Genomic DNA, 26,256 nt, shown 5'->3' with positions numbered 1-26,256 from the left:
CTGGAAAAGACCCTTGATGCTGGGAAAGATTGAAGGCAGGAGGAGATGGGGACGACAGAGGATGAGATGCTTGGATGGCATCACCGACTCAATGGACATGAGTTTGATCAAGCTCCAGGAAATGGTGAAGGACAAGGAAGCCTGGCATGCTGCAATCAGTGGGGTTGCAAAAAGTCAGACACAACTGAGAGGCTGAACAACAATAATAAGAGCACCCAAGAACTGCATTGAAACAAAATCAACACAAAAGGTCAGCATTAATCACGAGACTGTGATTCTGACTGTGACAATTTCAGGCAGGTATGTTAAACAAAAGGCTTCCCAGGTGGCTCCCTAGTAAAGAATCCGTCTGCCAAGCAGGATTCCTGGGTTTGATCCCTGGGTTAGGAAGACATCCTGGAGAAGGAAATGGCTACCCACTCCAGTATTCTTGCTTTGGAAATCCCATGGACAGAGGAGCCCGGCAGGCTACAGTCCACGGGGTTACAAAGAGTCAGACATGATTTACAACTAAACAACAATAAAACACCATGTTAAAGAAAAACAAAAAGAAATGTTTAATTAAAAATATATATTTTTCCTTTTAAGTACAAATAAAACTTTAATAAAAAGGGTAATTTTGAAGCACATCTGATAAACACTTGGCACTTAATACAACTTAAACTTTGTAATAAAAGAATAATTATTTTAGCTTTTGGGGTTTTAATTTTTTTAACAGAAGAGTAAAATACTAACACAATGAGGTTCTCCTCCCAGAAATTTCCTGGGAAATTTGATTGCCATCAACAGACCAACAATTCAGACAAAATCCCTCTTTCTGCTATAAAGAAAACAATTGTCTAAAATGTTTCTGTAATTCTCAAATTGAGCTAATTGCTTCTCTGCTCCATTTCATTTATCTGATTGTGTTTGAGTCACACTTCCTCTCTTTCATTTTCCAACCCCTTAAGGTTGACTGATATCTTAGTCTAGGAGAGGCCATACTGCAGTAACAAAAACATCTTCCTCAGGTCACAGGAAGGACTGGCACAGTTGTGTGTGGCAACTCTGAGATCTAGGTGCCTTTCATCTTATAGCCATGTCATCCAATACTTGCAGGCTCTAAGGTCGTCACAGCAGGAAAATATGGGGATGAGGTGGCTTCTGGTTCTATATCCTGCAAGAGGTACACTCACATTTCATTGGCTAGAACCAACATATGCAAGGGAGGCTGGGAGGTGTGCATAGGCAGTGGTTAAGCGCTCATCATTTCTGACACTAATGTGAACTTCTGCAACTATGCTTCTTCTTTTAGCTGAGATTTTCTAATGCTACAGTTTTGCTCACTCTCAAAGAACAAGGTCTCAGGGGTGGGGGAAGGAGGGGACTTTATTCCAATCTTAGCATCTCTTACTCTTGGAATACATTCAATTTCCCAACAATTTGATAACACAGTTTTTAGTAAATGTTTATTCTTTCAGGATAATTTGGGTGGGGCTGAGGATAGAGGGTGGGGTGATACCTTGCCTGGCTGCCTCTTTTGTCACAGACAAAGAGAATGACACGCGGAGTCCAGGTGTGGAGGGGCTCTTTTAATTTATGTAAAGAACTTGTCATGTGAGTCTAGTTGTATGGATGCAGGAAAGCTAAAAAAAAGTCCTGATGTGTCCATTCAGAATGCACACTGTAAATCTACCACATGTTATTACTTGCCACTATATTTTTCATGTTTTAATAAATCACGAAATAGCATTCACAATCGGACTCACTTGGAAAAAGTAGAAAATAGTTGTCATGCTCTTCCAGAGAATGAATTCTCATCAGTCAGCCTAGTGACCAGCTTAAGCAGAAATGAGTATGAAACTGCCAAGACAGTACAGAAGAAAATGTGTGCTGTCTATTAAAAATGTCTTTCCATCATGCAAGCAGCACACACAACCACCAATGGAAGATATTCAGCCTGAATTAAAACAGATGTCAGCCCAGAACGGACAGACTACAGAGAGAGAGAGAGAGAAAAAAAATAGCAACAAATTAAATGGCTACAAGGTGAGACCATGACGTTCCCCAAGCAGATTAGAGCAGGTGGTTTACCTATGCAAATCATCATCACTGGAGACCTTGGTTCACATCTAGAAGATGAGAAAATTGATAAAGAATAAATCATAGTAAGGAAAGAAGACCCTCCTGCTACACGTAAAAGAATCTATGTAATCCACTGAACCCCAGGAATCCCATTAAAGTCACAACCCTGAAAGGTGTTTCAAAATACACTATGGCATCTAGCTATAGTGAGTTTAGTTTGCTTAAGCACTGGAATTCTTAATAGCATCCAAAGGGACATAGTGTTTAAACACCTACACACACACACACACACACACAGAGGAAAGGTTACACATTTAAACTTAGTGGTTCTCAACCAGGGGTGATTTTCTCTCCTAGGGGACATTTGGCAATCTCTGGATACATTTTGGTTGTCCAAGCTGTATGATGCTTCTGAAATGTAGTGAGTAGAGGCCAGGAGTGCTGCTAAGCATCCTACCATGCACAGGACAGCTTCCCATTATCTAATTCAAAGAATCACCTAATTCAAAATTTCATTTGTGCTACTATTGAAAAATCCTGATGTATACATTAATGACAGTTTCTCTGGGTAATAAAATTAATAGTTATGGTTGTTTCTTCTTTGTGCTTCTCTATATTCTGGATTATTTGCAGGAGCAGGTGCTTGCTTTGTTTTAATCCCGAAACTCCATTTGGGAAGGAAAGAACAATTATTTTAACATACTTGAGTTAATTTGAGTGAATTTAAATCTGGAGATATTTTATACAGAAAATCTTGGGAACCTTAACTGTTATAGAGAGATTATAGATAGATTTCAATTATGTGACCTTCCAATTCCAATGAATTTGTATTGTCTCCACTCATATCTATTCCTCAAATTTTCAGAATTTCATGATTATAATTCTAAAATTGAATTTCCTATTCATTATTTTTACAATAAATCCATAATGCGGAAAGGATTCAATTGTCAAATGGTGACTGGCCTGATGAGAAATTGGGAAAGACAATTCCTTGTCATCCTAACCATCTCAGACATTATAGAGTATCTATCCTATCATCTCCGCCTTCCAGCCACTAAAATGCTAGTGCGGGGCCTTCCGTTCAGTCACGTAACAATGAAAAATACCCATATCTCTGAATACCCTCTTAGAGGGGCTATAAGCAACCCCAGCTGAGAACTGTTTGACTAGCTGGGACTCTGACGGCTTCTTCCAAACATGAATCTTTGATCTCCCACATACCAATAGAAAACCTCTTCTTGATCCTTTCGTTTTAATTACACATGTTCTTAAGTACAGAAATCAAGGTTCTGTACAGACACCTCATGTTGAAGAAATGTCATTTTATAGATATACTTGGGTTTTGACATATTAAACCAGAGTAAATTCAAGAGAAAACAAAGTAGATGATAACACAAAGGTCTAAGTGTAGCCAGTGGAACTAAATATATTTAGTACGATTGCAAAGAGCATTTTCATAAATTTGACATTTCTCTTTACTATTAATGTCTTCAATTTCTGCCTGCTTGCCTCTAATTTCCAAGTTCTAAAGTAATTGCTAAAAATAGCCAAAATTTCCTAATGACCATGACATATTTTCATATAGTTGATCAAGTGCATTATTGTTCAAAGAGTTACTATTTTGCAGTACTGCTACAGGATATCATAACTGTTTGCTTTTCTCCAAGTACAATACAGCATCTAAAACAATTTTCATACTTCAAAATTTTACTTTTTATAAAACATTAAGCTAAATTTTTATTCCATGAGAATTATGTATTTTTAGACAAATTGTAATTGCATTGATATTTAATGTCCTTGAGTTTATTTTATTAAGGTATAATAAAATACCTTATTATACCTTATTTTATAAGGTATAAAATAAGGTATAATAATTAAGGTCATCTTTTTCATATGTCAGCTGACATATAGGGGAAGCAGTGAAAGGCAAAAAAAAAAAAAAATTGAGCACCTAAATTGAGAAACTGGATGTATACCAAGCTGAGATTTGGAGTGAACCAGATTAAGCTAGAGTTTCAAGCAGAAGAGAAAGAGAAGAAACTGAGAATGGTCCTTAAAAGGACGTACTAGTAAGCAATGAAGAGGTTACTTAAGTCAATAACAGTGGCATGCCCGATTATCAGGAAGTTAATTTGATTTTAATCCAAAAACACTCATGGTGTTATGACTGAAGTCCACAGCTTTCACAGAGGCATATAATTTAAACTCTTTTGAATTTATAACATATAGGACAGCATGCTATGAATAACTTAAGAAAAAAATTACTTGCTTCTTGAATTTAGAAACACTTCTACTGAGGGCTGTACAGTAACTTTTTTTTACTGTCTATTGTAGGAAATTTCAAATATATACAATATTAGAGCATTTGTCGGAGAAGGCGATGGCACCCCACTCCAGTACTCTTGCCTCGAAAATCCCATGGACGGAGGAGCCTGGTAGGCTACAGTCCATGGGGTCGCTAAGAGTCGGACACGACTGAGCGAATTCACTTTCACTTTTCACTTTCATGCATTGGAGAAGGAAATGGCAACCCACTCCAGTGTTCTTGCCTGGAGAATCCCAGGGATGGGGGAGCCTGGTGGGCTGCCGTCTATGGGGTCACACAGAGTCGGACACGACTGAAGCGACTTAGCAGTAGCAGAGCTTTTGTATGACGAACTTTCATGTATGTATCATCCAATTTCAACCAATATCATCACGAGGTCAACCTTGCTCTTACACTACATTTCAATTTTGGCTAATGCTTATCTTACAGGATAAATTTAGGAGCCACATTCCCAGAAATCCTGAACATAACCAGGATAATAAATGGATTTTCATCTTCAGTCTCTATATAATAGCTTCAGAAAGATTAATATCCCAGATAAAATCAAATTTCACACACCCATCTACTTTTTATTTCTCAAAAAAACTCCACCAAAATGACAATAAATGAACTTTTTTTTTTAACATTATCCCAAAATAACTAGGAGTATGGGAGAAAGGACAACAGCATAAGGGTTTGGAAGTCAGAAACAGGTGGAAGACTGGCATACAACTGAATCCTAAATGGGATCTGGGCAAAGCTGAAAACTGATCTCACTTAATTCTGAGTCTCTGAAGAGTTTTAGGGAAGGACAGCTCCAAATCCCAGAATGCCAACAGGTGTCTTTCATCTTCACACAGGTGAATAGAGGATCGTTCTCTGCAGAACGTGACCAACCTAAGGAAAAAGCCCTATAGATGGAGGTGTCAGGGTCTTCACAACTAAACTGTTCAGCCTCATCATCCTACAGCAAAGCTTATGGAAGATTAACCTCTTTCATAGTCTCAGAGCTCCCCAAGATTTTAAGTCGCTGACTTTTGAATATGAAACAAATGAGTAGAACCAGGCATCTGAGAAAAACAGTCAACAAGAGAAACTGATAACAAAATAATCCAAGAGGAAAAGCAATTGGGAGTAAAACTGGATCCAGAGCAGAGAACTCTTAAAAGAGAAAAGAAAAAAAAAAAGATCATCAGTATCCTCAGAGAGACAAAAGAAGGTATCAAAATCATGAAACAAAAACAGAATATTGGTTTTTTAGGAAACATTTTTAGAGCAAAAGGAAAACTACTGGAAATGAAAATATGATAACACATATGCGAAACTCAATACATAACAATGAATACATAGGCCACAATGGAAGCAAAAATATTAAAAATCTTAAAACAACTAAAAAAAATAATATAATGAGAGGATTAATCCAGATGAGTGAGTCAATCCTAAAGTAAATCAGTCCTGAATATTCATTGGAAAGACTGATGCTGAAGCTGAAACTCCAATACTTTGGCCACGTGATTCAAAGAACTGATTCATTTGAAAAGACCCTGATGCTGGGAAAGATTGAAGGCAGGAGGAGAAGGGGACGACAGAGGATGAGATGGTTGGATAGCATCACCGACTTGATGGACATGAGTTTGAGCAAGCTCCGAGAGTTGGTGATGGACAGGGAAGCCTGGTATGCTGCAGTCCAAGGAGTCGCAAAGAGCTGGACATGACTGAGCAACTGAACTGAACTGAGAAAGTGTTAGTCACTCAGTCGTGTCTGACTCTTTGAGACCTCATGGACGGTAGCTCGCCACGCTCCTCTGTCCATGGAATTCTCCAGGCATGAATACCGAAGTGAGTTGCCATTCCCTTCTTTAGGGGTTCTTCCCTACCCAGGGATCAAACCTGGGCCTCCTGCATTGCAGACAGATTCTGTACCATCTGAGCCACCAGAGAGGACCTGATGATCTAGATGACCCAAACTCCAAATAATAGAAACAAAAGAAGACAGAATGCTGACAGAAACCCGATCCAGGGAAATAATGAAAGAAAATGTCCCAGGACTAACTGAGAAGCCCAACAAGTGTCAGTAAAAAAAAAAAAAAAAAAAGTAAAAATAAAGCCATCTCACTGAACATCATGAAATTTCCAAACACCAAGGTAAGAGACAAAATCCTAAAAGCTTCAGGGGGGTGGGAGTGGGGGAGAGTTTATACACAAACAAACAGGAATCAAAGTAGCCTTGAATTCTATACAGCAACACTCCAATATCTCAAGATTATAGTGAAGCTCTGGATAAAATTCCCTAGTCTTTATAATATAAATATTGAAATCTACTCCAACCAGAATTATAATACAGCTGTAGTCAAGACTATGGTCTTTCCAGTAGTCACGTACGATTGTGAGACCTGGACCATAAAGAAAGCAGAGTGCTGAAGAATTGATGCTTTCAAACTGTGGTGCTGGAGACTTTTGAGAGTACCTTGAACAGCAAGGAGATCAAACCAGTCAATCCTGTAGGAAATCAACTCTGAATATTCATTAGAAGGACTGATGCTGAAGCTAAAGCTCCAATACTTTGGCCACCTGATGTGAAGAACTGACTCACTGGAAAAGACCCTGATTCTGGCAAAGATAGAGGGCAGAAGGAGAAGGTGCAACAGAGGATTGGATGGCTGGATGACATCACCAATGCAATGGAAATGAACTTAAGCAAACTCCAGGAGTTGGTGAGGAACAGGGAAGCCTGGTGTGCTGCAGTCCATGGGGTTATGAACAGTCAGATACCACTGAGTGACTGAACAACAACATATTAAGAGGAGGAGAGTTGAGTAGGAGGGGAGAGAGATGACAGTGAGGGAAAACAGAGTAAAATCTTTGCTTTCCATTGCAGGGAGTCAGTGCTTGCATGCGTTCTCAGTCGCTTCAGCTGTGTCCAACTCTTTGCGACCCGATGGACTACAACCCGTCAGGTTCCTCTGTCTGTGGGATCCTCTAGGCAAGAATACTGGATTGGGTTGCCCTGCTCTCCTCTAAGGGATCTTCCAGACCAAGGTTTGAACCTGTGTCTCTTGCATCTCCTGCATTGCAGGCATATTCTTTACCCAGTGAGCCACCTGGGAAGCCCACAGGGAGTCAGTAGATAATGCCAAAATAATGAAAAATCAAAAAGTAACAGTATAAGCATGTTGCTGCTGCTGCTGCTAAGTCGCTTCAGTCATGTCCAACTCTGTGTGACCCCATAGACGGCAGCCCATTAGGCCCCTCTGTCCCTGGGATTCTCCAGGCAAGAACACTGGAGTGGGTTGCCATTTCCTTCTCCAATGCATGAAAGTGAAAAGTGAAAGGGAAGTAGCTCAGTCGTGCCCGACTCTTAGCCACCCCATGGACTGCAGCCTACCAGGCTTCTCTGTCCATGGGATTTTCCAGGCAAGAGTACTGGAGTGGGGTGCCATTGCCTTCTCCCATAAGCATGTTAACAGGAGGTAAATACCACATGCACACACATATGTGCTCCAGATAGATAATGCAGACAGATAGATAGATATTTAAAAGATATAAAAGCGATTTCTTTGAGGAAGGGAAAATGAATGAGAGAAGGAAGAGGAAGACTGTTTTTTCATAGCAAATCTTATTTAATGAATTAATTTATTTGATTCTTCAAATTATGTGGTTACATTTGAGGCATCTATAACTCTAAAATTTTAAAACTGCAATATTGATTTAAAAAAATAAAGCCTTGTTCAATGTTTCTGTGTTACTCTAAGTTGATACTTGCGTATATTTCATTTGGATTGACTCCTCATATAACCAAAACACCCTATTGTCTAACCCTCCAAGTACCCAGCAATCCTGTGTGTGAGAGAGAGCTGTCACAAGGCTGATTTGAGAATGAGCTTTGACAAAAGTTTTGAAAGTAAAATAGAAAAGAACTGATCCACATAGTTTTCATTATGTTTACTGGACACACAAATGTTTAATTAACTAAATGTGGGGACAAAGTAAGACCTTCCTGATGGCTCAACAATTTCGCATCAGAAGAGCCTACAAAACACAGAGATAAATTGTTGGATTGCTTACAGTCAGGATCTTACATCTGTGTATGCTCTGTCTCAGGAGTAGCTAAAGAGCAATACAGAGCTTTAAAAACCACTAATAGGTATTCATGAGATGATTATTTTCAGCCACTGGACACTTAACATGAAAGGATAACACTGACCTAGACACAGCCCTACTCTAGGTTATGTGCTGAGGAGAAGCAGATATCCGAACCCCTTGTGATTAAATCATGTCAAGTTGTTCATTTCCTCTACCTAATTTTTAAATTGCCAACATATTCCTAATAGATCTAACCATCTTCCTGTGCACCGAGACCCATGCCTGAATTCTTCGTTGTCACTATCATCACCACCTCCACCATAAAATACTAAAAATATAGACATTTAGAGATGAGTAAACTGTAATATGGGCTCCCCTGGGAGCTCAGAGGTAAAGAATCCATCTGCCGAAGCAGGAGACACAGGTTCGATCCCTGGATCAGGAAGATACCCTGGAGAAGGAAATGGCAACCCACTTCAGTATTCTTGCCTAGGAAACCCCATAGATAGAGGAGCCTGGTGGGCTACAGTTCATGAGGTCACAAAGTGTGGGACATGACTGAGCGACTAAACACCAACAAACTGTAATCTTGTCTTAGTGAAAACAATGTTTTGAGAATCAAACCTGTTTCTATTCACTGGATCTCCTATTTTGGAATTTGTCTGATGCATGTGAGAACACTATGTTTTCTCAAATAGATTAACATTTTAATATTTGTTGAGTGTGCATACTAAATCATAAATATGCACAGAGAAAATTCCTTGTATATACTTCAAAAGAAATGCAAAGATATCTAAATGAGTCAAAAAGCAGGGCACAAAAGTAACAATAGAATACTTCATTATTTTTGTCACCAGACATTCCAATCGTTAATATTATACTGGAAAACATTAATCACCTTAAATTGTATCTCTATGTTAATATTTAAGTTAATATAATCAACATCACTTCAAAGAGTTTGTAATTTATGTAGTTCTCTTACAGCTGGTTTAATTTTCTTTAGTCTTCTAGACTGTTGCAAGCTTTGAGCAATCAACAGGAAAAAAAAAGAAAAGAAATAAAGTTGTTTCCAAATACATCCCTTTTAATTTATTTTAGGCTTGTTTTTCAAAAGGTAGTAAGCTATTTTCATCCAGTTAAGACTCCTTATATCACCATTTATTTGTGAGATAAAAAATCAAATCTGAGTTTAATGTATATTTCTAATTTCCTTATCTTTTAAAAATTGTAACAGTTGGAGTTACAATAAGCATGACTAAATTATCTGTCATTGGATGGGGAGAGTTCTGGGGTTTTTTTTGGTGAAAGTCACTCAGTCGTGTCCATCTCTTTGGGATCCCATGGACTGCAGCTCACCATGCTTCTCTGTCCATGGAATTCTCCAGGCAAGAATACTGGAGTGGGCAGCCATTCCTTTCTTTTGGGGATCTTCCTGATCCTGAGAGTGAACCCAAGGTTCCTGCATTGCCGGCAGATTGTTTACCTTCTGAGCTATCAGGGAAGACATTTTATTTCTTTCAGTTCAGTTCAGTTCAGTTCAGTCGCTCAGTCGTGTCCGACTCTTTGCGACCCATGAATTGCAGCACGCCAGGCCTCCCTATCCATCACCAACTCCGGGAGTTCACTCAAACTCACGTCCATCGAGTCAGTGATGCCATCCAGCCATTTCATCCTCTGTCGTCCCCTTCTCCTCCTGCCCCCAATCCCTCCCAGCATCAGAGTCTTTTCCAATGAGTCAACTCTTCGTATGAGGTGGCCAAATTCAAGTAAACCAGGAATACTCAAAGAACCAATATAAGCACTGAAGAGTTACAGTTTCACTTGACAAATGCTCACAAACTATTCTTCCCTATAATTTATTTTGGAGTCCTGTCCATATGTAGTAGGCAGAAGTCAGTTGATCAGTAAAATATATTTATTCTTATACAGATTATATCTATTCTTGCCTGTTTTTCATTGTTCTTCTAGGCTCTATGAGAGAAGTTAAGCAATATCATTTTCAAGTGTCCTGTTTCCTACAGTATAATTTGGATCAAGATTCTTAAGTAGTTTAGACTGCTGAAGACCTCAGAGACTGTATAGAAGACGTTTCAGAGGGGCAATGAAGCTAAATTATTATGCACAAACTCTTGTCAATCATTAGTTAAAGTCATTTCAGAAAGTGATTAACTCTCAAATTTGTCTTGCCTGCCCCTGATCTGAGAAATGTTCATGCCTTCAAAGTATTTGAATTCATTTCAATTCCCTTTCACTAAATTTGTTTTTTTTTTTTTTTATTCAAGGTAAAGGTATTTTTTCTTAACAGAGAAAACATAAGCAATGTTGTTTCTGTTTCTTCAACATCTGTTGTTCATCACTCAGTGGTGTCCAACTCTTTGCAACCCCATAGAATGTTCATGAACCCCCATGCTGCTAAGTCACTTCAGTCGTGTCTGACTCTGTGTGACCCCATAGACAGCAGCCCACCAGGCTCCGCCATCCCTGGGATTCTCCAGGCAAGAACACTGGAGTGGGTTGCCATTTCCTTCTCCAATGCATGAAAGTGAAAAGTGAAAGGGAAGTCGCTCAGTCGTGTCTGACTCCTAGCGACCCCATGGACTGTAGCCTACCAGGCTCCTCCATCCATGGGATTTTCTAGGCAAAAGTACTGGAGTGGGGTGCCATTGCCTTCTCTGATGAACCCCCATAGACCCCTCTGAATGTTCATTGGAAGGACTGATATTGAAACTGAAGCTCCAGTACTTTGGCCACCTGATGCAAAGAGCTGACTCATTGGAAAAGACCCTGATGCTGGGAAAGATTGAAGGTGAGAGGAGAAGGGAACAACAGAGGATGAGATGGTTGGATGGCATCACCGACTCAATGGACATGAGTTTGAGTAAACTCCGGGAATTGGTGATGGACAGGGAGGCCTGGTGTGCTGCAGTCCATGAGGTCACAAAGAGTTGGACATGACCGAGCAACTGAACTGAACTAAAGGAGTCTGGATCCCTCAAGGAGGAGAAAGGGACAATTTTTTTTTTTTTTTTTACATTGCTATGTCTTAGTCACATGTTTTTTCTTAAACTCTGAGTTGTTATGACAACAATCTTTAAGACTAACTTCCCTGTAGCTCAAACAGTAAAGAATCTGCCTGCAGTGCAGGAGACCTGGGTTCAAACCCTGGGTTGGGAAGATCCTTTGGAGAAGGGAATGGCAATCCACTCCAGTATTCTTGCCTGGAAAATTCCATGGACAGAGGAGCCTAGTGGGCTACAGTCTGTGGGGTGTCAGAGTCTGACAACAATTACTACTGCTTCTTTAATCCCAGAGCTTATGATTACACAACAAAATAACTCATCTTGCTCAAGGGCACGTTTTTCCTTAAGCTCTATGTGAAAGAAAGTGAAAGTGAAGTCGCTCAGTTGTGCCCGACTTTGCGACCCCATGGACTGTAGCCCACTGTAGCCCAATTTTCTAGGCAAGAGTACTGGAGTGGGTTGCGATTTCCTTCTCCAGGGGATCTTCCCAACCCCAGGTTCAAACCCGGGTCTCCCATATTGTGGGCAGATGCTTTACTGTCTGAGCCACCAGGGAGTATATAACAACAATGTAACTTGCTCAAGTACATGTTTCTCCTTAACTAGACTGTATGTTGTGGGAGTAGGTCTGGTAAGATCTTTCTATTGTTGGTTCTAATCTTATTCAATTAAGATGTATGTTGTGGGAGTGGGTCTGGTAAAAGTATAAAAGACTAGCCAGTGGGGCACTCTCGGACCCCCTTCTGATGTCTGTGTCAGAACCTTTCTCCGTCCTTTTTCACTGTAGTAAAAGTTCCGCCACACAAAAGCTCTGAGTGATCAAGCCTGGTCCCTGGTCCTAAAACTAAATTTTCTTCATCAGAGATTACAAACCCCTACATCATTCACTGTGAGCTATCAAGATGAGACAGGGAAAGGAAGGAATTCAAAGGAAGCCATGTTAAAAACCAGGATGCTACTGTAGGTAACAGAGGATCAATTCTACTGAGAAGCTTGGGAAACTGCATAGAATCCACCTCAGAGGACCAAGGAAGCTCACTTAATGGACACAATCTTGTAAACCATTAGTGAAGGCTTATACCAAAGAAATCAATTCTAAAAATTGTCTGGGCTGCCCATTGCAAGCCAAGAACTCTCCACCAAAAGTCTCAGGCAAAGAGCTGCAGGTATTTACAGTAGGAGGCTCTTGGGTCAGCTCTGCAAGCATGGGGACTATATGTGTTCAGTGGAAATGGTCAAGTATATGGACAGCATCTGCTTCTACACACCAAAATGACTAATATGTCTCTATAAAAAATACCCATTTTTGGACTTCCCTGGTAGTCCAGGGGTTAGGATCCACCTACCAATGCAGGGGACACAGGTTTGATCCCTGGTTCGGGAAGATTCCTTATGCCACAGGGCAACTAAGCCTGTGCACCACAATTATTGAACCCACATGCCCTACAGCCTGCGCTCTGTAACAAGAGAAGCCACTGCAAGGAGAAGCCCTCACACTGCAACTAGAGAGTACCTACCACTTACCTTAACTAGAGAAAAGCTGGCTTGTAGCAAGGAAGACCTGGTACAACCAAAAACAAATAAATATGTTTTTAGTCTTAAAAAAATAAAAATGGAAAAAGACACCCATTCTTTATTTTAATGATCTTTCTCTATATTATTATTAGGATGCACTTTCAAAACTCCAAGTCCTATTTCGTGCATGCGTGCTGAGTCGCTTCAGTTGGGTCTGATGACTTTGTGCAACCCTCTGGACTGCAGCCCACCAGGCTCCTCTGTCCATGGGATTCTCCAAGCAAGAATACTGGAGTGTGTTGTCACGCCCTCCTCCGGGGGATCTTTTCAACCCAGGGATCGAACTCACGTCTCGTAAGTCTATTTGCATTGGCAGGTGGGCTCTTTACCACTAGCACCACCTGGGAAACCCCCAAATCTTATTAAGCCATCCTATATTATAGCTCCAGATCACAGAATCCCACTATATTTCCTTTATTTTTGAAAGCCATATCTTTAGTGTTGATGGTAAGCACCTGAGTGAGTCAAATGCTCTCATTACTCAAGCATGATGATGTCATCACTTCACAGCTTCAGCTGATAGGTAAGGGTCTCAATGTCCTCATCCTTAAGCAAGAGTAATATTTATTTGAATTAAGATAATAGTTATATTTATTTATTAGGTTGCAAAGAGCAAGGCAGGCTATAGTCCATGGGGTCACAAAGAGTCAGAGACAATTTAGTGACTAAAAACAACAGAGCTTCCCAGGTGGCACTAGTGGTAAAGAATCCTCCTGCCAATGCAGGAGACTCAAGAGACATAGGTTCAATCCCTGGGTTGGGAAGATTCCCTGGAGAAGGAAATGGCAACCCACTCCATATTCATGCCCGGGAAATCCCATGGACAGAGGAGCCTGGCAGGCTAGTTCTTGGGGTTAAAAAGAGTCAGATATGACTGGGCACGTACATGAAAACAACAAAAGATCAAGGAGGTTAATATAAGTAAAACATTTAACATCTTCCTTATAAAATAGTAAATGCATTAATTATTATATTAGCAGTATTAGTAATTACTGGTTTCACTAAACTTCCACATTTTCCTTCTTAAGCGAAGTTACACCTTGAATACAAGTTCCCTTAATCTTTAAAACATTCTAGGACAGGGTTTCTCAACTTCAGTACTATTAATATTTGGGATTGGATTAATTTCCAAGGTTGGGCATTTTCCTATACACCATCAAGTATTTAGTAATATCCTTGGCCTCTACTCCAGTAGCACTCTTGCCTCAAGTTAGGACAGCTAAAAATGTCTTCAGACACAGTCAGTTGTCCACTGGGATTCAGGATCAAGTTGCTAGGAGAAAAACAGTACATGGCATATAAAGAAGTAGTCAATAAACATTTGTTGAAAGAAAGGAAAAAAAAATAATGGAGAAAGAAGGGAGGGAGGAGAGAAGAGGAGAGGAAAAGCAGAAGTCAAGGAGGAAAGAGACAGAGAGAAACAGAGATGCCCTGCAATAAGTGGCAAGAGTTTATCATAAGTACTGACTTTTCCTGGATGAAAATATCAGTAGATGATCTGACAGTTAAAATCCCTCAATGCTGCTGCCATGCACTGCCTCTATGCCAGTTTTATAATCAGATTCAGGGATACAAAGCCCATGTATTGTATTTGACCTGTATATGCAGTCTTTTGTTACTTCTATTCTTTTCCCTTTTACTCTTTATCCAAATGTTCTGCAATCTGCCTTAACCTTCAGGTTCATGAGTTTTTATGATAGGTGAATGTTGTCTTAACAAATGATAATATTTGATCTCTTCTGTTTAGCATTCTGTTATTTTTCAACAGTCTGTACCTGGCCCTGTCCAACATGGTAGCCACTAGCCATTAAACTTATTATGTAGAAAATAACATAAAAATCTGATTAATCATTTTTATTTGATTACATGTTTTAATGATAGTATTTTAATATATTGAGTTAAATAAAATATTTAGCTAATATTATTTAACTTGTATCTTTTTACTTTACTAATATGTACCCAGAATTAGCCAAGTTGAAGGCACATTCCTCCAGACTGCCAGCTGTAACCAAGACTTCTTTTTTTTAGTTGGAGTAAAGTTGCTTTGCACTGCTGCCGGGGTCCAGCCCCGGCTGATTCAGGGTATTCGAAGCGGGGACGGCGTTGGCGAGGGTCAGGATACAATAGCTTCAATTAGATATTAATTAAAGATATAAAGAGTAATAGAATAAGGATAGCTCAGTAGGAAAATTCAGTGGAGAAAAGAGGCTGAGTAGCTTGGTTTACGCGGGAGACCAATAAAACTTCAAGACAAGAAGTTTGCACCACTTACGTAGGCCGCAGGGGTCCTTCTGTTCTCCCGAAGGAGAGAAGACACTGAGGCCTCCCCGGTCGGATCTTAGAAGCCCAGGCATAATTAGTAAGCATGGTGGGTTCCGCACTCCAGATGGAGACTCAGCCAGAGTGAAAGAGAGAGAGACATGGGGAGACCAGTATTTCGAGAAACTGATCCCCATTTTTTATTTTCCAGAGTCTGTTTTTATACACTGAGATGTTATACAAAAGTCACGTGGGGACAGCAGTCCTGACTTTTATTAAAGTCAGGTGCTTCACACAAATGTATACAGAGGTCTTAGGGGTGTTACATCATCTTCTGGCCAGGGGGGCCTGCTTTCAATTTACGACCCTCTCCTTGTGACAGTGGTCAGTCAACCAGAACACTTTTTTCTCCAAGGGTGATTATTCTTAAAACAGACGCCACCCAAATAAAGTTACATTCCTATAGGGTGAGGGTGTAGTGGGTTTTAGTTAAGGAAAGAATTTACTTAGCCTAAGGTCTAACGTGATTAATATCAAAGGTTAATACTTATTTCTTCTATATATTCATTAATGTGTGTAAGGGCAGGGGATGTGGAGACTTAGCAACAAACATTGGCTCAACAAATGAAAAACCCTTCATCAATACAATTTCTAATCAGCCCATTATACTTATACTAATAGTTTTCTAACTTTTCTAAGGAACCTGTTTTTAGAAGATTTAAAGCATCTCGTGCCTCTCACGGTTGGGAGGCTGTGAGTGATCACATGTGGCCAGACAAGCCTGTCAGGCAGGCCAGAGAACCTTCAGAGGAGTTTGTAGGTTAAAACACTCTTGTCACGCCCAGGAGTTTTTATTAACTGGAGCTCTAAATTAACTCCTTCTCCGAAAGAGGTGGTGGGGGACAGCCCCCCGTAAAGTCAGAGGTGTAGATGAGCACAAAGTAGGCAGGGTCTGGTTATGGGGTAGATGCTCGAGGATCTCCTGAGGCTCGATCCTGCCTTTGCGTATGTCGAGCCTCCTTCCTCATGACCTTTGTCACGGGCGGAGTACCTCACTCTGGCCCCCAACACACTGCTATGTCAGTTTCTACTGTATAGCAAAGTGGATCAGCTATATGTATACATAAATCCCCTCTTTTTGGATTTCCTTCCCATTTAGGTCACCACAGAGCACTGAGTAGAGTTTCCTGTTCTATACAGTAGGTTCTCATTAGTTACCTATTTTATTCATAGAAGTATACATATGTCAATCCCAATATCCCAATCCATTCCCACCCACCCCCCACCAGTGCCCAAGACTTTCATCACCAAGTGTGCCCAAGACTTCTGATATCAATTAAAAGGAGTTGCAGTCCAAACACAAAATCAGAAGGAAAACTGCCCTCGCTTTAGGCATGAACTGCAAGTTCAATGAGTTTCCAAAGCCACTCTGTTTTGATAACTCGCTAAAAGGAAACACAGAACACACTGAAGGCTATTATACTCACAGTTATGGTTTTATCACATTGTTCAGTTGCTAAGTAATGTCCTACTCTTTGCCACCCCATGAACTGTAGCACACCAGGCTTCCCTGGCCTTCACTGTCTCCTGGAGTTTGCTCAAACTCATGTCCATTGAGTCAATAATGCCATCCAACTATCTCATCCTCTGTTACCCCATTCGTCTCCTGCCCTCAATCTTTCACAGCATCAGGGTATTTTCCAATGAGTGAGCTCTTCATATCAGGTGGCCAAAGTATTGGAGTTTCAGTTTCAGTATCAATCCTTCTAATGAATATTCATTGATTTCCTTTAGGATGGACTGGTTTGATCTCCTTGCAGTCCAAGGGACTCTTAAGAGTCTTCTCCAGCACCACAATTTGAAAGTAACAATTCTTTGGCTCTCAGCCTTCTTTACAGTTCAACTCTCACATCCACACATGACTACTAGAAAAACTATAGCTTTGACTGCATGGACCTTTGTTGGCAAAATGGATGTCTCTGCTTTTTCATACACTGTCTAGGTCTGTCATAGCTTTTCTTCCAAAGAACAAGTGTCTTTTGGTTTCCTGGTTGCAGTCACCATCTGTAGCCATTTTGGAGGCCAAGAATATAAAATCTGCCACTGTTTCCACTTTTTCTCCCCATATTTGCCAGGAAGTGATGGGACCAGATGCCATGATCTTAGTTTTTTGAATGTTGAGTTTTAAGCCAGCTCTTTTGGAGAAGGGAATGGAAAACCATTGCAATATTCTTGCCTCAAGAACCCCATGAACAGTAGGGTTTTATTATAGGGAAAGGACATAAAGTGAAATCAACCATGAGAAGAAACCCATAAGGAAAAGTCTAGGACAGTTCCAAATGCAGTTGCCATGGTTGTTGCACAGGATGTATGGCAATCCACACAGAGCACTGCCAACCAGAGGTGCTCACCCAAGCTTCAGTGCACAGAGTGCCCAGACTCCACTCCAAGGCTATTAGGTGTGGCTGGTCCCACCTGAAGATCTGATGTTGCCAGCCCCCACCCTAAACAAAGACACAGAAGCTATGACATCAGATATGGTATAGATGACTCCTACAAGCAAGGACAAAAGCTAAACCTCTCTTAGGGCAAGTCCACTGCGGCTACACTACTAATGTGACTACCAAATATTGTTAAATTAACTATGTGGCTCAAGTACTGTTCCATAACCTGGCCTTCCCAGGTGGTGCTGGTTGTAAAGAACCCGCCTGGCAATGAAGGAAACATAAGAGATGTGGATTCTATTCCTGAGTTAGGAAGATCCCCTGGAGTAGGAAATGGCAACCCACTCCAGTATTCTTGCCTGGAAAATTCCATAGATGGAGGAGCCTGGCAGGCTATGTCTATGGGGTTGCAAAGAGACAGATATGACTGAGCACACACGTGCACACACACACTGTCCCATAACCAAAATTCTTATATATCCTATTTTCCTAAATCTCACTAATATCTTTAGATTCATATAATTAAGATGTGTCATACTCTGTCACCTTAAGTTGTGAGGATTTTTCTGGTATTTTCTTTTTTTTTTTTTTAAGTATGACCTATTGGCAACTTTCTCCATTGTTATTCCCCTTTCTAGGTCAGTTTGCAATAACTGAATATATTTACATGTTTTAGAATGCCTGATCTATTTTCAGCTGATCAGCCTGACAGACCTCTTATTAAAAGAATTTTCTCCATCCTTGGAGTTACATTTTTCCCACAATGAGCTCATCATTTTGGCAGTCTTAAACAGTTGTCCAGGAAAACGTTGACATCATCTAGCAACCAAGTTCTTAATTGAATATTATCTTCCTTTCTCCTCCAAGGAGAAAGAACCCAATTCTTCACAGACCCTAGATGCGCTCTCTAGGTCTTTCTCAGAAGCTTTATTCATCCTATAGTAAAATTATAATCATGTTCAATTACTTTCACCAAGTCTCCTGTGTAATTTCTCCAAAGACAAAGTTCTCTTCCCAGTCAGCCATTTCAGAACTACATACAAAGTCTCTCTAGATCAATACTTTGTTGATTGGATATAAAATTTGGGGTTTATTCACCATTTATTCAATACTTGTATAATATTAAGCAAGACTTATAAAAAGAGAGAAAGTTTCTGCTGTCAATGAACTCTTAGCTTGTAATGGAACTTGACCCAAAAAAATGCCTTACATGAAAAGTGAAAGTTGCTCATTCATGTCCGACTCTTTGCGACCCCATGGACTATATAGTCCATGGAATTCTCCAGGCCAGAATACTGGAGTAGGTAGCCTTTCACTTCTCTGGGGGATCTTCCCAACCCAGGGATCGAACCCAGGTTCCCTGCATTGCACACAGATTCTTCACCAGAAGAGACACATGAGAAGCTCAAGAATACTGGAGTAGGTAGCCTATCCCTTCTCCAGCGGATCTTCCTGACCCAGGAATCGAACCAGGGTCTCCTGCATTGCAGGCGGATTCTTTACATGGTCAATGCATTTTAAGATCATGACAGGCAATCTGAAGACAGACCAAGAACTAAGCTGCTCAGTCTACAGACTATCGATTCCCTGAGGCATTCATTTCACACCATTATTAATCTATACCTTGTCAGAAGAAAAAGAAAATATTAATTTTAAAAAGACCTCAATTAAGAAATACCCATTCTTAAAGAATGTGTGCTGCAGTAGAGGGGACACAATTAACTATGTCTTTGCAATTGGGATTTTTAAATCCTGGATCTTAGGAGGTAAAAATGAGCCATTAATTATATTTATTTTTGGTTCATCTTCTTATATTACTCCATTCTGTCATGGGTCATATACCAATTAAAATGTATGCATGGTGTTTTTATGAACACATTAAGTGTAGATGACAATCACGAATGCAAAACCAACACAACTAAGTTGTTCTGCTGTGTTTAGCTCTGGAGGTGGGCACTGTATGAGATTCTGCAGCCTCAAGCAGTTCTGTTGATGGCTTTCTGTCCCTGGCAAAACCACTGAGGATGACTTTAATAGATGCTACATCTGCACATATGCTGTTGGTTGTCCTTCCTTCACGCTTATTCTACCCTAGCTGACTTTGCACATCTGTCATAATTTGGTGAATAATAATAAATATGCTTATGCAATAGGGGATGCTACAAGGCACCAACAACAGAAAATTCATTATGCAGCTGAGATTGGGGAAACAATCATAGGGTATCAGGGACAACCTCATTGTAGCCATCTTATGCTAGATAAGGAGTTGGAAAAGATATGTCTTGACCTAATACTTCTCCTCCCTTACTGAAAATCTTATGGAAAGTTCTTAACTTTTCTGCCTCAATCATTCATCTGAAGAGAATAGCTATAGGGAATAATTATATCTGTTTCAGTTACTTCAGAGTGATTCTAAGTAATAATTGAAGGGTTTTTTTTTTTAAGTACTTTAAAAAGATTTTAGTTTCTCACAAGTCTGTACAGACAACATTTTCTTTAAGGTTTTATCAACCACAGTCTCATTTTTAATTTCCTTAAATGAGATGGTTTTCCATAATACCATACAATAATCGGTGCCTTTCAAGGGACAAGTTTGAAATTTCTATTACTGGTTCATAAGCCTGAAGTTGTCTTCTGAAACAGAAGTCATAATGTTTTGATCACCCATCAAAGAATATTAAGGCAGCAGTTAAGAATCTTCTCAACTGTGCACACTAATCAGGGAAATCTCCGAGATTTAGCTGCAAGTGAAGACCACAAACTGTTTCAGGAAACTTTTTATGTCTCTTTTTTCTTGGCAACAGGTGGGTGTACTTTTCCTTTCATTACTAAGGCATTCCCTGACAAATAGCTGTATTACCATCAAGTGGTATAATCATCTTCTACCATTGTTTGATGCCCACGGAAATGCTTTCTGCTGTTGACTCACTGCAAATTAACTCGATAGTGCTGAAATTAATCACCCAGATTCTTTATCTCTATTTAGAAAAACAGGGAGTCCTTGGTTTTTTGTCAGTGGTACCATCAGGAACCCAACTTTTACATCATTTATAGTTCTTTGTAATTGCCTTAAAAAGTCTAATTAGTATACTGGATTTTGTTTTCCAAGAGTTTGCTTATTTTTAATGGGTTTACTCTCTTGTTAAATGGTCTAAATGACTTTCCAAGAAGACCAGCTCTCAACAGAGGCAGACTGCTTATCAAAAAAACGACTACTAATCCAAAATGTTTTTTCCCCATGACTTTTAAGTTTAAATATTTAGTGTTGGGTTTTCACCAATTATAAGCAATTAAGCTACATTAGTAGTGAAATTTCAAATCTCTTAACACATTTTGCATGATTTTAAGATTAAATATTTAGAAATGGACTTTGGGCAATCTAAGTAAATGTGTTCTGTTGAAAATTAAAATGTCACTGTTTATTCAAGAGATATTTTCCAAATACAGTCAAAATATTAAATAGTAATTATATCTTATACCTAAAAAGTACTTCAAAGTATTTTTATAGGCATTATTCATATTAATCAATCTTAAATATGTCAATAAATAGTGGAATACACATCTTTGAAGATCCTTATGTAAAGATAAATATTCTCTTCATGTTTCTTTTTAATGAATATTTTTACAGTTCTTTACAAACTGGATAAAATGTGTTGGGAATTCTAATGACTTGCTTAAATGAAATCATTTGATTCCATACATTTTCTACAGAAAAATAAGAAAAAGATCATGGAAGATACTCTATGGGATAGTACTCACACCATCTAACAAGATACAATATATGGTGACTCTGTTTTAAAGAAAGAAAAAAAGAAAGGTGCTCTCTTAGATCAAAAAAGTCAACACACTCAACAGATGCCTTTTGGAGTATTCATTGGGTGTCTCACTATTTAGATCCTGGGGATACATTAGTGAACAAACAATAATCTCTGATAGACTATAATTTATATTCTAGTGTAGAGACAGCAATAAACAAATATATACATATAAAATAGAGTCTGAGGTAGTCCTAAGTTCAGGATAAGAGGAAGGTACAGGGCTACAGAGAAGAGGAAACACCCTTTTAGAAAGGCCACCCAGGAAAGACTCAACGAAGTCAGAGATGACAGGACACCTGACGGAAACAAGGGAGAAAGATGTGTGGATACCTGGGGTCAGTGCATGCTGGGACAAGGAGACTAGCACCTGGGCCTCATGGCAGAGTGTTGGGCAAATTCTGGGAACAGAACTGAGGTACATGTCAGTAGAATACAAGGAGAAATCCCTCATGTTAGAGTTTGTGTTACAGTGACTGTTAGATTTCCACATCATGGTCTTAAATGCCTACTGCCTAACACAATTAAGAGTAAAAGCTTTGCACAAAATGCATAGACATACTGAGTAAAAGTCAATATGATCAATATGTGGACCACACTTAGGTTAAGGAGAAAAAACACAATCGTGATTTATTAAACAAAAACCAAAGTATTGTTGCATTTTTTCTGATGCCTTAGAAAATTACTTAATTATATTTTCTATGTCAAATCAAAAATCTAACTTACATTCCATATGAAAGCAAAAAAAAAAAAATGCTTACAAATCCATTCACTTCTTGTGGGGAATTAGAATACAAACTTCACAGCCTGATAAAACTAGACTTTCATTCTTAAACTCCCTTTACCTTCAGAACCACCAGAGAAGCCCCTAAACTCCCCTGGACACTATTAATAAAGATGATCTCTTTTGAGGTATGTGCTTTATAACAACAGATAAGAGGCTCTCAATTATATATTTTTGCCATTGGAATTTCCATAATCCTGGATTTTATAAAATTAAAACAAACCACTTTTATTTGTTTTTTAATATTTTAATTTACATTAAGAGCTTGTTATTTTTATAATAATTTATACAAATTTATTCTGGCATTGGGGATGGATGGATAGATAAATTGTGAGATGGATTAAAGTATGTATGCATTAATTATATGAGTATATCAATTGGGCATGATAACTACAACCAAAATAATTAAGATAGTCTTATATTATTTGCTCTGGAGGTTAGTTTTTATGAAATTTTTGTCATATAACTAATCAAAACAATATTTAGCAGTAAAATGAGATGCAAACAAAAAAATCTCCAATTTAAGAGAAAGGCACAGATGTGTAATTCTGTCACGTACTAGCTGCATGACCTGAGCAAGTTACTCAGCTTCTCTGAACCTTAACTTTCTCTTCTGTAAAACAAAAACTGTAACTACTTATTGTTTAAAACATACACTATCAAAATCCATGGCACAGTACCAGGCATTTAATAGGGTGCTTAAAGATTAACATCTGATTTATAAGTAGTAGCAGTAGTTTTTATTATCATCACTACTACTAATCATTTGTAAGTCTAACTTAATTGGTTGGAGAACAAACAATCTATGTCCCAGGTGAAACTATAATACGTACTTGACCTGCCAGGATCTACTGGTTACTTTAGAGAGAGACTCGATCAATCTTGCACTCTTAACTTACCACATGGCAGATGGTAGTATGTGATAACGTTACTCCTGAGAGTTATGCTATTTTGCTGCACCACTGATAGTGAAAAGCAGTGACCAACATCTGCAGAATTAGAAACTCAGTGAAGAAAAAGAGGGAAAAGTTTATTCTCACACATTTTGGTTTAATAATTCTATTATAACATAAAGGAAACTTCAATGATTTAATGTTCCCCCAGCCAATGATGGCAACTCACTCCAGTATTCTTGCCTGGAAAACCCCCTGGAGGTCTACAGTCCATGGGATTGCAAAGAGTCGGACACAACTGAGCAAATAAACCACCAGCCAATGATAGTATACTTTTATGACTTACTTTTGAGAAAATCACATTAACAAAATATACAATTATAAATTATGTAACGCTTCTTAAAGAACATATGTTCATCACAATAGCTTTGAAAAAAATAATACATACATGCACAGAGTCCAGAATAATAATGGGAATAATAATACCTTCAAGGCGACATCTCAAATTCATGACAGGAAAGACAGCCTGTCCAAAGAACGTTTTTGAGCCAATTGATAACTGTCTAGAATACAGTGAAGTTGATTCAATACTTCACAAAGAAAAATAGGATAAAGTTCCAAATAATCAGAAGTGAAGCAGCTCATACATTTAGTGTAACACTCTGCTCCCCCAGAGTCCTCAAGGCCATCAACATGGGGTAAGACACAGTATATTCTGAATAGATCACCCCCACTCCATTCAAGGTCAAGAGACTAAAACAATACCTACTAGGATGGTTTTTCCAGTGGTCATGTATGGATGTGAGAGTTGGACTGAGCGCTGAAGAATTGATGCTTTTGAACTGTGGTGTTGGAGAAGACTCTTGAGAGTCCTTTGGACTGCAAGGAGATCCAACCAGTCCATTCTAAAGGAAATCAGTCCTAGGTGTTCATTGGAAGGACTGATGCTGAAGCTGAAACTCCAATACTTTGGCCACCTGATGCTAAGAGTTGACTCATTGGAAAAGACCCTGATGCTGGGAGGGATTGGGGGTAGGAGGAGAAGGGGATGACAGAGGATGAGATGGCTGGATGGCATCACCGACTCAATGGACATGAGTTTGAGTGAACTCCGGGAGCTGGTAATGGACAAGCAGGCCTGGCCTCCTGCCATTCATGGGGTCACAAAGAGTCTGACACGACTGAGCAACTGAACTGAACTGAACCAGAAACTCACCTTTCCCTTCTCCAATTTAAACTCTTAAGTCCTAAAGAGGCTCTCTGCCTTAAATACCCTTGGGGACTTACTTCATCAGGCCCTTTATCCTCAGATGTGTCCATCACCACACTCTTAGAACAGACAGCTACATTCTAATCATGGAAAGAATCCTGACATCATTTTTCTAATTCCACCAATCCACACAATTGTTGAAACTCTTCCACTCTCAGTTCAGTTCAGTCACTCAGTCATGTCGGACTCTTTGTGACCCCTTGGACTGCATCAGGCCAGGCCTCCCTGTCCATCACGAACTCCCAGAGTTTACTCAAACTCATGTCCATTGAGTCGGTGATGCCATCCAGCCATCTCATCCTCTGTCATCCCCTTCTCCTCCTGCCCCGAATCCCTCCCAGCATCAGGGTCTTTTCCAATGAGTCAACTCTTAGCATCAGGTGGCCAAAGTATTGGAGTTTCAGCTTTAATATCAGTCCTTCCAATGAACACTCAGGACTGGTCTCCTTTAGGATGGACTGGTTCGATCTCCTAGCAGTCCAAGGGACTCTCAAGAGTCTTCTCTAACGCCACAGTTCAAAAGCATCAATTCTTCGGAGCTCAGCTTTCTTTAAGTCCAACTCTAACATCCATACATGACTACTGGAAAAACCATAGCCTTGACTAGACGGACCTTTGTTGGCAAAGTAATGTCTCTGCTTTTGAATACGCTGTCTAGGTTGGTCGTAACTTTCCTTCCAAGCCATAAGCGTCTTTTAATTTCATGGCTGCAATCACCATCTGCAGTGATTTTGGAGCCCCAAAAAATAAAGTCTGACACTGTTTCCACTGCTTCCCCATCTATTTCCCATGAAGTGATGGGACTGGATGCCATGATCTTCGTTTTCTGAATGTTGAGCTCTAAGCCAACTTTTTCACTCTCCTCTTTCAATTTCATCAAGCGGCCCTTTAGTTCTTCACTTTCTGCCATAAGAGTGATGTCATCTGCACATCTGAGGTTATTGATTTTTCTCCTAGCAATCTTGATTCCAGCATGTGCTTCATCCAGCCCAGGATTTCTCATGATGTACTCTGCATATAAGTTAAATAAGCAGGGTGACAATATACAGTCTTGACATACTCCTTTTCCTATCTGGATCCAGTCTGTTGTTCCATGTCCAGTTCTAATTGTTGCTTCCTGACCTGCATACAGATTTCTCAAGAGGCAGGTCAGGTGGTCTGGTATTTACATCTCTTTCAGAATTTTCCACAGTTGATTGTGATCCACACAGTCAAAGGCTTTGGCATAGTCAATAAATCAGAAATAGATGTTTTTCTGAACTCTCTTGTTTTTTCGATGATCCAGTGGATGTTGGCAATTTGATCTCTGGTTCCTCTGCCTTTTCTAAAACCAGCTTGAACATCTGAAAGTTCACTGTTCACATATTGCTTAAGCCTGGCTTGGAGAATTTTGAGCATTACTTTACTAGCGTGTGATATGAGTGCAATTGTGCAGTAGTTTGAGCATTCTTTGGCATTGCCTTTCTTTGGGATTGGAATGAAAACTGACCTTTTCCAGTCCTGTGGCCACTGCTGAGTTTTCCAAATTTGCTGGCATATTGATTGAAGCACTTTCACAGCATCATCTTTCAGGATTTGAAATAGCTCAACTGGAATTCCATCACCTCCACTAGCTTTGTTCATACTGATGCTTCCTAAGGCCCACTTGACTTCACATTCCAGGATGTCTGGTTCTAGGTAGTGATCACATCATCACGATTATCTGGGTCATGAAGATCTTTTTTGTACGGTTCTTCTGTGTATT

At 39.5% G+C, this 26,256-nt stretch overlaps 1 long non-coding RNA gene across 1 annotated transcript in view; it reads right to left on the bottom strand.

The window, feature by feature from the left end:
* Positions 1-26,256, bottom strand: part of LOC132344868 (uncharacterized) — a 76,835-nt gene that overhangs the window by 34,548 nt on the left and 16,031 nt on the right. The gene's annotated exons all lie outside the window — the stretch shown is intronic.

This window comes from Bos taurus, chromosome 3, assembly GCF_002263795.3.
Source record: "Bos taurus isolate L1 Dominette 01449 registration number 42190680 breed Hereford chromosome 3, ARS-UCD2.0, whole genome shotgun sequence".
NCBI lineage: Eukaryota > Metazoa > Chordata > Mammalia > Artiodactyla > Bovidae > Bos > Bos taurus.
This window is presented reverse-complemented; position numbering and strand designations above follow the sequence as displayed.